We start from the raw sequence: 14,315 nt of genomic DNA, 5'->3' as shown, positions 1-14,315 counted from the left end.
AGATCCGCCACCCGGCGGCCCACAACCACTGACACGGCACACTCGGGCCGCCCCAGCATTACCGGTCCGGTGCCCACCCCGGACCCTCATTCCAGGCCCGACGCCATCTTGGGCCCATCACGTCACAGACACGTGGTCCCGGACCAGCCGCGGCCACGGCCCCAGCGAGCCTGCCATCGAGGCACCAAGAACCCTCCGGGTGGTAGAGTGGCCACTCAACCAGAGACAAGGAGAGGGGAGTTTCGATGGCTCTCCAACCGTCCCCGGATGCCTGGTTTGGATCGACCTCCGGCCTCCCTGAGCGCTGGGCCCACCCCCTGCTGGGTGTCTGGACACCATCATCCGGGCCCCTCTGACCCCCAGGCGAGAGGGTCCGGACATCAAAGGACTCCAGACCTATATCTGGGCCAGCCCCGGAGTAGGACGGCGGTTGTATCCCGGAGTCGAGAAGCCCTGCTGACGCTGTCGCGGCTGACCCTGAGACGAACTCCCCTTGCTGCCCTACCTGGAACCTGCTGGCGCTGCCACGGTCCATCTTCGCTGTAACCACCTTGGAGCCTGCTGGCGCTGCCGCGGTCCATCTTCGCTGTAACCACCTTGGAGCCTGCTGGCGCTGCCGCGGTCCATCTTTGCTGTAACCACCTTGGAGCCTGCTGGCGCTGCCGCGGTCCATCTTCGCTGTAACCACCTTGGAGCCTGCTGCTGCCACGGTCCATCTTTGCTGTAACCATCTTGGAGCCTGCTGGCGCTGCCGCGGTCCACACTCGCTGAACCATCTTGGAACCTGCTGGCGCTGCCGCGGTCCACACTCGCTGAATCATCTTGGAACCTGCTGGCGCGGTCCACACTCGCTGAATCATCTTGGAACCTGCTGGCGCTGCCGCGGTCCACACTCGCTGAACCATCTTGGAGCCTGCTGGCGCTGCCGCGGCCCAACCTTCCGGAACCCCCCAGCTCGAGGATTGAGAGCTGTGCGTAGGGTCTCCTTGCAACCGACCTCTATAAGACTGTCCCGCTACCTTGCCCCTTGCCACGAGACTTTCCAGATCTCTGGATCTGCTGTATATATTGAAACGTTACTTATTGCCCGATAAAGATTGAAAACTCTATCTACGTGTGGTGTATATTTGTAGAAGGCGAATTGAACGATCTTGGGATAACAACATGAGCTCCTGAAACCAATACTGGTGTGGCCATCTTGGAGCAATCAGTATTAATCGGCAACTCTCGAACTTCATCGTGCGCAACACCTTTGGTATCAATGGGATCGGGGGAAAAGCATAAGCATAAATCCCTGCCCATCGCATGGACAGGGCATTCCCCCTTGATCCCTGTTGAGGATACCTGCTGGCGTAAAATCGTCATTTTTAGTTCTGCTGTGTTGCGAACAAGCCTGGAACACTTTGTGCAATTGAAAAGCAAAGATAGCATGACAGCTTGTCATGGCATCCTGAACACTGTTTATTGAAGGGCCCTTGAGTAACCAATCGTCCAAGTACGGGAACACTTGGATTCCCCAAGAGCGCAAAGTTGCTGCTACCAGGGCCAGGCACTTTGTGAATATTCTTGGTGCCGATTTGAGGCCGAACGGTAGTACTTTGAATTTCAACTCCCACTCGTGGCAATCTGACAGGGATCTGCTGAGTTTGTCCGCTAGTGTATTGTGGAGCCTTTGACATGCTCTTCCCTGAGAGTTATGTTGTGAAGTGTAACCCAGTCCCATAAGCCTTGAGATTCCTGTAACAGCGTCATAGATCTTGTTCCTCCCTGCTTGTTCACATAGAACATGCTTGTGGTATTGTCGGTTCGAACCAACACCGAAGATCCCGCGATTCTGGGGAGTAATGCTTGCAAAGAAAGGAAGATGGCCCTCAACTCCAAACTGTTGATGTGATGCTGTCTGTATTCTTGAGTCCACCTGCCCTGGACTTGCAGATCTTGGAGATGACCTCCCCATCCCTCCATGGACGCATCCGTTGTCAGTATGAAGTCTGGAGGCATCTGTATGAATGAGAGTCCTTACTTCAGATTGTGCAACTGTGACCACCACTGAAAAGCGCTGACCATGCGCGGAGTGACTTTTATAATGTCCTCGAAGGAACTTGTTGCCTGCTTCCATTGATGATGCAGCTCTTCCTGCAGAGGTCGCATCTTGAGGCGTGCCAAAGGGATGAGATTTATGGCTGATGAACACATTCCCAGGAGGGAAGCAAACAGTCGAACCGAAAGTGACCTTCATTTTGACACTTGGATTGCAAATTTCTGCAAACAGAGTTGTCTCTCTTGCGATAAGAATGCCTTGCATTTTATTGTGTCCAGACGTGCTCCTAAGAAAGGCAGGATTTGCTTTGGATGTAGTGGGATTTGCTTAAATTTACAGTTAGACCCAGAAAAGCAAAGATAGCATGACAGCTTGTCATGGCATCCTGAACACTGTTTATTGAAGGGCCCTTGAGTAACCAATCGTCCAAGTACGGGAACACTTGGATTCCCCAAGAGTGCAACGTTGCTGCTACCAGGGCCAGGCACTTTGTGAATATTCTTGGTGCCGATTTGAGGCCGAACGGTAGTACTTTGAATTGATAGTGGGTGCCAGCCACAGTGAATCGGAGATACTTTCGATGCTTGTGATGGATGGGGATGAGGAAGTATGCGTCCTCCATGTCTAAGGAGGCCAAAAAATCTCCTTTGTTCAGACAATTTAGGATCTCTGAAAGAGTGACCATGCGAAAACCCTGCTCTTGAGGAACTTGTTGAGGCTGCGCAGGTCTAAAATTGGTCGCCATTCCCCTGATTTCTTTTTTATAAGGAAAAAACGGGAGTAGAACCCTTTTCCTCTCTGATGAAGCGGGACTTTTTCTATGGCGTTCTTGAGGAGCATGGTTTTGAACCTCCTTGAACAATAAGTGAAGACGAGGGGGAGGGGGTCTCTTGGGCGGAACAGTTGGTGGCTTGGTAACGAATTCTAGGGAGTGTCCATGCTGTACTAGGTCTAACACCCACTGATCGGATGTAATTTTCTGCCACTGTTGATGGAAAAAAGAAATTTTCGCGCCCACAGGAACAGGAGGGGATGCGGATGGCGCCCGGTTGAACTCACTTGTTCTTGTGAGTATCTCGCCCTTGATTGTTGGAGCGTCTGCGGCCTCCTTGGCGAGAGAAACCAGCTTATTTGATTGACGGTAAGAAGAATTATAATCTTGACGGTAGTGGTATTGGTATTGCCTGCCCTGCTGATGGTAACTTCCTCTAGAAGAGTAGCCACGTCCTCTAGCATCTCTGTAAGAACCTCGTTTGAATTGCAGAAAAACAACTAATGACCTAGCGGTATCCGTGTCCGTCTTGATTGCCTGGAGGGCCTCGTCAATGTGCTTGCCGAAAAGAGACTCGCCATCGTAGGCCATGTCTAAGATCTTTAACTGAACTTCTGGTCTGAAGGTGGTAGCTTTCAGCCAACCCTGACACCACCTGAGGACGGCAGCTCCAGCCAATTGCCTGAAATTCGTGTTGGCAATATCCAGGGCGCAGTCGATAGTTTCTGAGGCTGTGCGTTCACCCTCCATCAAAATCTTGCGAGCTTCTGCTCGGTTGTCTTCTGGGATCAAATCAATGAAGGCTGTCATATCCGAACACATTTGGCGATCATAGCGCCCTATAATCGCCAACGAATTTGCTGCTCTGATTGAGGAGGCAGCCATGGTCGAAAACTTCTTACTGATAAGGTCAAGGCGACGTCCCTCCTTATCCGGAGGAGTAGTGATGGGCGTAGCTGGATTTTTTGACCTCTGCTGTGTAGCCTGTGAAATAACCGAGTCTGGTCTCGGGTGACCCACAAGGCAAGATGGACTGTCGAATGGAGCGCGATACTTTTTATCAATCCGTGGTAGACCGGCTGGCACGGAAGCAGGATTCTTCATTATTTTTAGGCCTTCTTTCCAGATGTAATCAATTATAGGGATTGCTCTGGAAATTTTTCTAGTGTCCTCCTTAAAATCAAGTAGGAAACAATCAGATTGTTCTACTGTAACTGGAAGCTTGAACGTGTTCGAGGCTCTTTGAATGAGATTGTGAAATCCACCTATGTCCTCAGGTGGTGAGTCAGATGACTGTGGAGTTGGTGGAGATGGCATGGGAATAACGTAAGAATCCCACGGATCCGAAGGAGGATTCTCAGGAAGTTCTCCTTCTTCTACCTCTTCGCCCGAGGACGTGTCAGGCGTACGAGGATGCGGAGCAGGCTGGTGTGTGTCTGTGATGGGAGACATGGGCGCTGGAGTTTGAGGCTGAGGTATAGGATCTGGTCCGGCCGTAGAAGTAGGCGGTGAAATGACCTGCTGCGGTGGAAATCGCTGCCTGTAGTCAGCCAGCATGGCCTGCAGGTCCTGAATGAGGGTAGGAGGCAGATGGTTGGTATCTGCAGTCCGTGGATAACTTGCATGATGAGGAACCACAATGTCTTCCTGATAATAGTGCGCAATGTAATCCTCCTCATCGTCATCTACACATTTTATAACTAAGTCAGAAGGATGGCGAGCTACTCCAAAGGCTCCTTCATTTTCGTCATCCTCATAATCTCCTTCTTCATCCTGAGCGTAAGTGTCCAAGAGGTTAGAAGGCGTAAGTGGCGAGATATATGAGTATTCCTGCCTCTGGAAAGATCTGAGTTGGAAACTCTTGGATGCAATAGGCGTTGAAAATGTCTGCATCGGTGGTATAGATTTAGTTGAAGTTGTTGCCAGTGCTGTGGATGGTACAGCTGTCAATGGGCTCTTCTTTTTCGTCGTCGCTGGGGGCATCATCGACGGACTCAACGTCGACGGAGGCATCGTCGACAGACTCGACGTCGACGGAGGGCTCAACATCGACGGAGGCATCGTCGACGGGATCGTCGTCGACGGGCTTGACTTCTTCGTCGACGGGGCAGTCGTCGTCGACGGCATAGATGATGACTTCGTCGTCGACGAAGATGCCGTCGACGGGGTTCTCTTAGACGAATGCTTCGACGACGAGGTTCTCGTCGACTACTCGTTGACGATGGTCTTTTTTGTCACAATGGAAATCCTAGTTGACAGGATCGGAGAGGTGATAGCAGCAGTAGACACAGTAGCCGTCGACGAAGGAGCTGAAGATGTTATAGTTGATATAGAGAAAGCGGAAGAGACAGAGCAGCTTTTACTCACGGTTTTGTGTTTCTTAGAGTCCTTGAGAGCAGAAGGTCCTGAAGAAGCTGAAGGAGATGTTTGAGAATGACCAGGAGTGGGGTCGGAGGTTTTCAATTGTTTTCTCCCCTCACCTGATGAACTTTCCTAAGATCTTGCTCTCTTGCTTGATGTTGAAGCTCCATCATCATCATCCGCTTTAGAAGATTTGAGCCATAACAGGACTCTAGCCTCCCTATCCCTTAAGGTTTTAGAAGGAAAGGTTCAGGAAATCTTACAGTTCTGTGGCTCATGAGTAGGATAGAGGCAATAGATACAGTCCTTTATGCTGATCATCAACATGGACTCTCTTTTTGTCGCATGTCCTGCAAGGCCTGAACAAGGCCTTCTTGTCTGACATCCTGAAGGAAAAACTGAGTAGGCACTCAGGGAGACTCCCTTCCACACGACGTGCGGTGAAAATCTGAGGAGAACTGGCTCTGCAGAGAGGGTTCTAGAGGGTGCTAAGAGCTGATTGGTTGTGGCAAAGACTTGGGTCTTTTCAGCATAATGAGGTAGATAGGCTACTGCAATCTAGGCCTCAGGCCTGTATTTAGGGCCTACTACTATCATTTACTTTTGGCACTGCTTTTTGATGTACCCTGGGACTCCCGCCTCGGCGACGGGGAATGATTCAGGCATGTGAATCTATGAAAGATACCCCAATACTGGATAACAATCCTTCTCTCTTCTACTGCATAAGTTCTTTTGTTAGGTTTTCCTTCACCTTATAGTATTCTTTCATGTTGGTCATCTCATATCAGTCCTTATTCCCCAAGTGGTGCTCTGCTTCCACGATATAATCTTTTCTGGGCCATATCACTGTATTACCCCCTTGTTATATTTATTTATGACAATCTTGTGTTCATTTTAAATCTTTTTTTCTGTACTGTATGTAATGATATTTGTTTATATGGGTTGCTTATGTAGTGTGCTGCGGTAAAGTGATTTAAGATCTTTCGTGACCCGTTTGTAGAAGATGTCAATGGCATCTTTAGGCATCAGAGGGTAAAAGGTAGATTTTGGCTTGAAAGGACTGCTGCCCGCTCCTGTTTGTGTGATGTTCAGGGCTCTTAATCTTTCTTGAGTTGGGTCCTGAGAGCTTGTGACTACATCCTCATTCAGTTCTTGTAGTACTAAAAGGGTAGGCATATCCGATGCTAGTAGAGTTTCACTTGATCCTGTTGAGTTTGATGGCACTTTATTAAGTTGGTTTATGCCTTCTTTGATTGTAAAGGAAGGGAGCAGGGGAGTTAATAGGTTACTCAGTAGGATAAGTGGGATGCCGGCGACGGGGTGTGGGCTGAAGGGCTGTGTGCTAATTTGTGAATGCATAGTGCCTCGTAGGGGGGTGGATATGTTGGCTGATTTGTCCTGATGTCTATCAATGATTCTGCAATAAAAAAAAAAAATTTAAAAAAAATGCCTTCTTTGATTGTAAAGTACTTTTTAAGTTTTAATTTGCGAATGAACTTGAAGATATCGACTCTTGTGAGTCCATAATTAAAATACTTTCCGGGCAGAATGACAACCCTAATGTTAATAACTCTGACTCCGCCTTTGTTAGTGTTACTGAGGATAGGTTCACTATTGTGTTGTCATTGGGCCCTTCTTTTTGCACCACTGGGGCTTTCTGGTTCCTGCGTTTCCTGTTTTTGCGACGAGGCATGCCGCTCAACGCCCCTCTGCATGAAAGCGGACCATCGGCTCGTGGAGTTCTGTGAGCTGAGAGGACAAGAAAGTCCGCTTAATGTGAGATTGGATATTTGCATCATTTTCATGACTTCCCTCCAGAGGTAACCCGCTTGGGAAATAACTTTATTCACAGCAAATCAGGACATTATTCACGGCGGTTTGAAAATGAAAAACTACTTGGACCATAAAGCAATGTGGCATACGCCCACTGAGGCGAGCCTTTAATTATAAAATTTCTTTACCTGCAGCCGTGACTGTTTGTTGTAGCCAGTGACCAAGGGCAGAGTGGTGCCCGAAACGCGTTTGAATTTCTGAAATTCACTGAAGGAGTGAACTTGACATGTTTGCAGCTCGCATTAAAAGTATGGAGACAACTTTCTTGTGAGAGGCGTTTTTACAAAGGCAACTTATTGTGATGGATATATATATATATATATATATATATATATATATATATATATATATATATATATATATATATGTTACCAACAACCACCAGGCAGGCCCATAATCTCTGCTTGCAACAGCCTGTTAGAGAACATGAGTAAATACATTGATTTCTTTTTACAAGATTTCGTGAGAAACCTGCCATCTTTCATTTTGGATACTAGTGACTTATTAAGGAAACTAGCAAATTTCAAATGGAATACGAACTATATACTGGTATCCATGGATGTCACTTCGTTATATACCAGTATACTCCATCAGGATGGTATGAGAGCAGTGCAGCATTTCCTTGAGAAAAGACCAAACTGTTTCCAGGAGCATTCTAAAATGCTGATAGACATGATTGCAATCTGCTTAGAGAACAATGTGTTTTTGTTTGCCAAACAGCTTTTCCTTCAGACCAGGGGAGTGGCTATGGGGGCCTGCTTCTCTCCCAGTTACGCCTGTCTACACATGGGGTACTGGGAGGAGCAGGTCCTCTGGCAAGAATATTCTGTCACTATGAACTCTAAAGTAAAACTGTGGTCAAGATACATTGATGATTTGTTCTTTGTATGGGAGGGTACTGAGACGGAGGTGATTGATTTCATTGATAAACTAAATGATAACAATTTTAACATCCAGTTCCGCAGTAGTATCAGTGCAACCTCTATTGTGTTCCTTGATGTGGAGATTTACGTCCAGGCAGGCAGTCTCCAAACTAGATTGCACCGCAAACCAACTGCGGGCAACACCTTGCTGCATGCCGGAAGCCATCATCCTGCACACCTGATACGGAGCATACCCTACGGGGAGATGCTCCGTGTCAGGAGGATTTGCAGCAGTGAGGAAGAGTGCCGGCTGGCACAACTTCACTGTAAATCTCGTTTCCTTCATAGAGGCTATAAATCTGAAGCTATAGATGTGGCAATTCTCAAGGCAAACAGATTGGACAGAATGTCACTCCTGGGCTCAGGAGTGACTAACTTGAAACGACAGGCAAAGGGCTCACAGGAGATGATAAGGTTGATTATGGGTTACAGCAACCAACACACCAGCATCTATAAAATCATTAAGGAGAACTGGTCTTTATTGTCTGAAGATCCTATTCTGGGTCCAGTTATTCCTAAATTTCCCAGTATAGCCTATCGTAAAGCGAGGTCTATGAAAGACAGCCTGGTATCCAGTAGCCCTGAGGTGGTAACGGGGACTTGGCTGAATGAGAGCAAGGGTTTTTTGAGGTGTTCGAGTTGTAAGGCTTGTAAAAATGGCATCAGTAAAATAGAAGTAACAACGCCACTGTCGCCATTCCCGATTAAGATTAGACACAAGCTTAACTGTAAAACAGAATTTGCAGTTTATGTTTTAGAGTGCCCTTGTGGGCTAAGATACGTGGGCAGTACGAGGCCTCAAGTCCACAAGCGCATTCTCCAGCACTTGCGAGCCATATGTAACGTTGACCCCTTATACCCAGTGGCTAGGCACTTTGATAAGTGCCATGGGAAAGATGCTTCCCTCCTGTTGTATTATGTGATAGACTGTGTTCCTCCCCAGAGGAGAGGAGGAGATAGAGAGTCCCTGCTGCGCAAGTTAGAGACGCGCTACATTATTCTCTTGGATACCAAGGCTCCACAGGGCTTGAATACTGGGGAGGACTGCCACACCTATCTTTAATACGGTTGTCCACTGAGAGATGCAACCTTGGGAACAATGCCTATCTGTAGCTATTTTGAATTTTGAATTTTGAATTTCATCATGCACCCTGGACGCCTTTTCTGAATTGTAATGTAACTAATTTTATTCACATTTAAGTAATTTATTCACACTTTGCACTTTATATGGTAGCACTTTTTTGGCCATCTGCATATATAGGAATATTTTGCACAAACCTTGCAATTTTGCACACTAATCAACTGTACTGTATACCCTATACATTGACTTAGTGGTCAGTGTGGTTACTTGTATATAAACCCAGGAGTCAGTTTCATCATTAGGACATGGTTTTAAGTGTAAATATTTATATTTTTAACTTTTATATGTCGTTTGTAGATTTTTAGTAAATATTGACTAACCATTGTCATTTAATGTTTACATATGAAGTTTATGAAATTTCTGACTACAATGTGGTTTATTAACCTGGGGCAATGCGTGTATTTTACAGACAAATGTACAGTAGTATTTTTATATCGTTTCAATATGTGATATTGTGTGCAAACTAACAGCATTTAAGCTGCAATTTTAAGTATGAGTGAGTTACTTCATGATAATATAGTAACTTTTCTATTTCTATGACATGTGATGGCGATTATGCACTATAAATGGGTGGCCAGCCCTCATGACGTTGTCATGTGAACAAGGCTATCTTTAGCCGAAACGCGTCGTGGCGGACTGGTGCTGGGTTTGAAAATAATAAAATAACTTTGCACTAGAATTTGGGTCTCGCTGGTTCCTGTTCGTCTGTGCGGTGAATTGCAGCGCTTGTGGACATTTGGAGCTTAACATACCTCATATATATATATATATATATATATATATATATATATATATATATATATATATATATATATATATACATACATATATATTCGATTCAAAACGTCGGGTCATATGAGGATAGAGATCGTAGCCAGGTGGTGCATGGCGCTGACTATGCCCAAAGGTCAGCAGTAAATACAATCCAATATTCCAGTAGAAATGCACACTCGGATTCCGGGTTAGTTTTCAGTAGCTGTTTTTAATGTTTGCTCATTACGCGTTTCGTCTAAACGACTTGTTCACACCGTTTGTGCATTTCTACTGGAATATTGGATTATGTATATATATATATATATATATATATATATATATTACCTACTGGCGACAGCCAGTAGGTATATATAGTTAGGATTTTTTTCCTATGGTATTTTTGAAAATTCTATGTCGAATAACTTTGGCGTTTGAGGACAGAATTGGCTGAAATTTTCAGGAAAATGGAACATTTTGTTTCTGAGCAGCCCCTGAAAATTTGGGGGGGTTTCGTCAAGGGGGGGCCGAGAAAAAAGGGGGGTCCCAAAACGTGTTTTTCCCATGCAATTTTCCATAGGGCGGTTGGCCTCACTTTTAGCCTGAACGGCTGAATGGATTTACACCAAACTTGGCAAAATTGTAGGGACTGGTAGCCCGATGTGCCTTTGCTATGTCTCAAGATATAGGCTCCAGTGGTTTTTACGAAAATTAACTTTGAAAAATATATATTGGGCTACATTGGGCTATATATATGTTGGAGCCCAAATGTAGCCCAATGTAGCCCAATGTAGCCCAATGTAGCCCAAAGATGGCCACCAGAGACAAAAAAAACAAATGTAGCCCAAATATCAGCCAGATGTAGCCCAACTATAGCCCAATGACAGAATGTCCCAGAGTGTTCTAAAGAACAACTAGAGTGCTAACAGTCCTACTTATTACAAAGGTATGGCACACCTGAAGCCATCTTGATTGGAATAAAGTGGTAACTCTTAAAACATTTAATTTAAAAAGGAACAAAATGAGGGGGTTCATTTTGCCATAGAAAGTATGATTAGCGAATATATGACGAAATCCCGCATACCATCAGTCCGCAAAAAAAATCCCGCATGTACTATTAGGCCGCAAATTAAAATAACGAAAACTTTTAGAACGAATATGCCTTTAGCATACACTAAACAACTAAACTACCCTAAACCCTAAAACACTACCCCCAGCATGACCCTACACTACACAAACAGTACAACACTACCCTAAACCCTAAAACACTACCCCCAGCATGACCCTACACTACACAAACACTACAACACTACCCTAAACCCTAAAACACTACCCCCAGCATGACCCTACACTACGCAAACACTACAACACTACCCAAAACCCTAAAACACTACACCCCAGCATGACCCTACACTACGCAAACACTACAACACTACCCTAAACCCTAAAACACTACCCCCAGCATGACCCTACACTACACAAACACTACAACACAACCCTAAACCCTAAAACACTACCCCCAGCATGACCCTACACTATGCAAACACTACAACACAACCCTAAACCCTAAAACACTACCCCCAGCATGACCCTACACTACGCAAACACTACAACACTACCCTAAACCCTAAAACACTACCCCCAGCATGACCCTACACTACGCAAACACTACAACACTACCCAAAACCCTAAAACACTACACCCCAGCATGACCTTACACTACGCAAACACTACAACACTACCCTAAACCCTAAAACACTACCCCCAGCATGACCCTACACTACGCAAACACTACAACACTACCCAAAACCCTAAAACACTACACCCCAGCATGACCCTACACTACGCAAACACTACAACACTACCCTAAACCCTAAAACACTACCCCCAGCATGACCCTACACTACGCAAACACTACAACACTACCCTAAACCCTAAAACACTACCCCCAGCATGACCCTACACTACGCAAACACTACAACACTACCCTAAACCCTAAAACACTACCCCCAGCATGACCCTACACTACGCAAACACTACAACACTACCCTAAACGCTAAAACACTACCCCCAGCATGACCCTACACTACGCAAACACTACAACACTACCCTAAACCCTAAAACACTACCCCCAGCATGACCCTACACTACGCAAACACTACAACACTACCCTAAACCCTAAAACACTACCCCCAGCATGACCCTACACTACGCAAACACTACAACACTACCCAAAACCCTAAAACACTACCCCCAGCATGACCCTACACTACGCAAACACTACAACACTACCCAAAACCCTAAAACACTACCCCCAGCATGACCCTACACTACGCAAACACTACAACACTACCCTAAACCCTAAAACACTACACCCCAGCATGACCCTACACTACGCAAACACTACAACACTACCCAAAACCCTAAAACACTACCCCCAGCATGACCCTACACTACGCAAACACTACAACACTATCCTAAACCCTAAAACACTACGCCCAGCATGACCCTACACTACGCAAACACTACAACACTACCCTAAACCCTAAAACACTAGCCCCAGCATGACCCTACACTACGCAAACACTACAACACAACCCTAAACCCTAAAACACTACCCCCAGCATGACCCTACACTACGCAAACACTACAACACTACCCTAAACCCTAAAACACTACCCCCAGCATGACCCTACACTACGCAAACACTACAACACAACCCTAAACCCTAAAACACTACCCCCAGCATGACCCTACACTACGCAAACACTACAACACAACCCTAAACCCTAAAACACTACCCCCAGCATGACCCTACACTAAACAACCACCACAACTCTACACTACACTAACACTACACTACACTACACAACACTACACTACACTACACAATCACTAACCCACGAAAAAATTAACACAAACCCACTTACCTCTCTCGTCATCGTGGTTTTCACATCGCAAATGCATTTACCATACATGCCTTTAAAACGTAATTCTTTGTAAAGGCATGCGCGATAAATGCACATGCGTTTTGAAAAAATGCGGGATAATGGTATGCGAGGTCAATGACCTTGCGGGATAATGGTATGCGGACTGAAAGTCTGCGGGATAAAAAATGCGGGAAAATGGCTGCAAACCATGATTAGCAGCAGACTTCCCTGGTGAGCACTAGCTTTACTACAGTGATCTAATGAGCAACTAGAGTGCTAACATTCAGAATTTATGGCAAATGTGTGACACATCTGAATGCCTTCTTGATAGAACCAAAGTAAACAAGCATTGAAAAGGCAATAGATCTCGCCCTCGTTTAAGTTAAAGCCATTCTGTTTGTAATGAGGTGGCTTTTTAGCTTTGCTTTTATTAGTGTTTTTAAAACTTTCATGTAAATAACATGCATATGTATGCATATATGTATATGTATGCATGCATTTATATTTATATGTAGATTATATATGTTTATATATGTATATTACCTACTGGCGATAGCCAGTGGGTATATATAGTTAGGATTTTTTCTCTATGGGGTTTCTGAAAATTCTATGTCTAATAACTTTGGCGTTTGTGGACGGAATTGGCTGAAATTTTCAGGAAAATGGCACATTTTGTTTCTGAGCAGCCCCTGAAAATTTGGGGGGGTTTTGCCAAGGGGGGGCCGAGAAAAAAGGGGGGTCCCAAAACGCGTTTTTCCCATTCATTTTTCCATAGGGCGGTTGGACTCACTTTTAGCTCGAACGGCTGAATAGATTTACATGAAACTTGGCAAAATTGTAGATATGGTTTGCCCGACGTGCCTTTGCTATGTCTCAATATATGTGCTCCAGTGGATTTTGAGAAATTAACGTTTAAAAAAATATATATATCTGTGACAGCGCTCCGGTTAGCGCCCCGGTTCGCGTACCTGACGCGTAACGGAACTTCGCGAAGCGAAGCTGATTGGCTCTCCGGTGTCTGTCAACATTCTAAACAATCCGGAGCGGCCGCCATCTTGTCTCTCGGTACGATCGAGAGACAAGATGTGGTGAAAAACGAAGGGGGAAATGAAGGAAAGGGGGCAAGGTAGACCACTCCTGACCCCCTAGGATTGATGAGGGGGATATTAAAGTGCCCCGCGGGGCAAAAAATATTGGTTTTTTTTTTTTGCGATTTTACGCCGTAGAGGCGCGTCCCGGTACGTGAACCGGGCAGCTCACCGGGCAGCTCACCGGGCAGCTAACCGGGCAGCTAACCGGCAGCGTAGCTGTCAACATTGTAAACAGTCCGGAGCGGCCGCCATCTTGTCTCTCGGTAGGTTCGAGAGACAAGATGTGGTGAAAAAAGAAGGGGGAAATGAAGGAAAGGGGGCAAGGTAAACCCCTCCTGACCACCTAGGATTGATGAGGGGGATATTAAAGTCCCCCGCGATTTTTCGCGGTAGAGGCGCTTTCCGGTACGCGAACCGGGCAGCTAACCGGCAGCGTAACGGGAGTCCGCCATCTTGTGTTTTTGGAGCGTCCG

The sequence above is a fragment of the Lissotriton helveticus genome, chromosome 12, assembly GCF_964261635.1.
Source record: "Lissotriton helveticus chromosome 12, aLisHel1.1, whole genome shotgun sequence".
In the NCBI taxonomy this organism is placed as follows: Eukaryota; Metazoa; Chordata; class Amphibia; order Caudata; family Salamandridae; genus Lissotriton; species Lissotriton helveticus.
This window is presented reverse-complemented; position numbering follows the sequence as displayed.